The 2,500-nt window shown below is 50.3% G+C and overlaps 1 pseudogene; it reads right to left on the bottom strand.

The window, feature by feature from the left end:
- The window catches only part of LOC133139590 (calmodulin-binding transcription activator 1-like), a 323,855-nt pseudogene that overhangs the window by 63,758 nt on the left and 257,597 nt on the right, over nucleotides 1-2,500 (bottom strand).

Here is a 2,500-nt window from a genome sequence, read left to right as displayed (position 1 = left end):
CCTGGCTGGTTCTGTTCCTGGTTGGTTCTGCCTGGCTGGTTCTGTTCCTGCTTGGTTCTGCCTGGCTGGTTCTGTTCCTGGCTGTTTCTGGGCGGCTGGTTGTGTCTGGCTGTTTCTGGGCGGCTGGTTGTGTCTGGCTGTTTCTGGGCGGCTGGTTGTGTCTGGCTGTTTCTGGGCGGCTGGTTGTGTCCGGCTGTTTCTGGGCAGCTGGTTGTGCCTGGCTGTTTCTGGGCAGCTGGTTGTGCCTGGCTGTTTCTGTCTGGCTGCTCTGTTCCTGGCTGTTTCTGTCTCAGACCTGACCTTTGAGTTTCTGAGGGAGAGATATCACAGCCACGGCCGGCGGGCGCTGCGGGGCGAATGTTAATGCCAGTCCGGCGGGAGCCAGCGAGGCCCACTCTTCATACAAACGACTGGCCTACTGCTCTCATTCTGCTCCGACACCAAGCGGACAAAACCGGCCTCTTTCTCTGAAGCTCGTTCCCTGGTCGTGCTGAGAGACGGTGCTCTCTAGCGCCACTGCGGTCGGCCCCAGTGTGGGTCATTCTGACCCGTTTTCAACGTACTGTAAAGTAAATGGTACAATTGTGGTAAAAATACAAAGTGAATAGTTTTTCCCACAGCAAAATGTAGTCGCAATCTGTGGTTTTTTCTTCATCTAATGCCTCACCATGTGCCGATTTTCTTTTAGTTATTGTGTTATTAGGACAATAGAGCAACACTTTGTGGACAAATCAGGGACAGATTACATCACTCTCTCACTCTCTCTCTCTCTCACTCTCTCTCTCTCTCTCTCTCTCTCACACGCACTCAGCCTCCCTACTGCACAGACTCTGGCCCCACACTGTACAACATGGCGGCACCGGTAAACTGGACTTATCGAGCTTCAAAAAAGTAACCAGGGTGCACAGTACACAGTACACAGTACATAGTACACAGTACACAGTACTTAGTACACAGTACACAGTACACAGTGTGCAGTACACAGCACATAGTACACAGTACACAGTACATAGTACATAGTACACAGTACACAGTACACAGTGCACAGTACATAGTACACAGTACACAGTACATAGTACACAGTGCGCAGTACACAGTACATAGTACATAGTACATAGTACACAGTGCACAGTGCACAGTACACAGTACACAGTACACAGTACACAGTGCACAGTGCACAGGGGACAGGGGACAGTGCACAGGGCACAGTACACAGTACACAATACACAGTGCACAGGGGACAGTGCACAGGGCACAGTACACAGTACACAGTACACAGGGCACAGGGGACAGTGCACAGGGCACAGTACACAGTACACAGTACAGAGGGCACAGGGGACAGTGCACAGTGCACAGTACACAGTATACAGTACACAGGGCACAGGGGACAGTGCACAGGGCACAGTACACAGTATAGAGTACACAGGGCACAGGGGACAGTGCACAGGGCACAGTACACAGTATACAGTACACAGGGCACAGGGGACAGTGCACAGGGGACAGTACACAGTATACAGTACACAGGGCACAGGGCACAGTGCACAGGGCACAGTAAGCACGGCACAGTGCACAGAGCGCACTAGAGCAGCACACTAATCAAAAGCAGCCACAAGCAATTAAATGCAAACAACACAAGGAAATGAAAAAGGAATACACAGAAAGTTAAAGTGTTATGAAAATTCTGTTTCTAAAAATACTGCACATATTGTAAATAAACAACAACAGCTTCATAACCTCAGCCTGAAGAGAGAAATTAATGATTTGAGCTAGTAAACACGCACACACAATTTATGGTTTCCTGCTGTGTGTGTGTGTGTGTGTGTGTGTGTGTGTATGTGTGTGTGTGTGTGTGTGTGTGTGTATGTATGTGTGTGTGTGTGTGTGTATGTGTGTGTGTGTGTATGTGTGTGTGTGTATGTGTGTGTGTGTGTGTATGTATGTGTGTGTGTGTATGTGTGTGTGTGTGAGTGTGTGTGTGTGTGTATGTGTGTGTGTGCGAGTGTGTGTGTATGTGTGTGTGTGTGAGTGTGTGTGTGAGTGTGTGTGTGTGTGTGTGTGAGTGTGTGTGTGAGTGTGTGTGTGTGTGTGTGTGTGTGTGTGTGCGCGGTGCTGTAAGTGGAGGCATGCATCTCTGTAACTGAATACACAGGGTCTGTGGGTCTGTTGGTCTGTTGGTCTGTGGGTCTGTTGGTCTGTTGGTCTGTGGGTCTGTTGGTCTGTTGGTCTGTGGGTCTGTAGGTCTGTTAGTCTGTGGGTCTGTTGGTCTGTGGGTCTATGGGTCTGTTGGTCTGTGGGTCTGTTGGTCTGTTGGTCTGTGGGTCTGTTGGTCTGTGGGTCTGTTGGTCTGTGGGTCTGTTGGTCTGTGGGTCCGTTGGTCTGTGGGTCTGTTGGTCTGTTGGTCTGTGGGTCTGTTGGTCTGTGGGTCTGTTGGTCTGTTGGTCTGTGGGTCTGTGGGTCTGTTGGTCTGTGGGTCTGTTGGTCTGTGGGTCTGTGGGTCTGT

The sequence above is a fragment of the Conger conger genome, chromosome 10 (assembly GCF_963514075.1).
Source record: "Conger conger chromosome 10, fConCon1.1, whole genome shotgun sequence".
NCBI lineage: Eukaryota > Metazoa > Chordata > Actinopteri > Anguilliformes > Congridae > Conger > Conger conger.
Note: the sequence above shows the minus strand (reverse complement) of the source record. Positions and strands in the feature narration are given on the sequence as shown.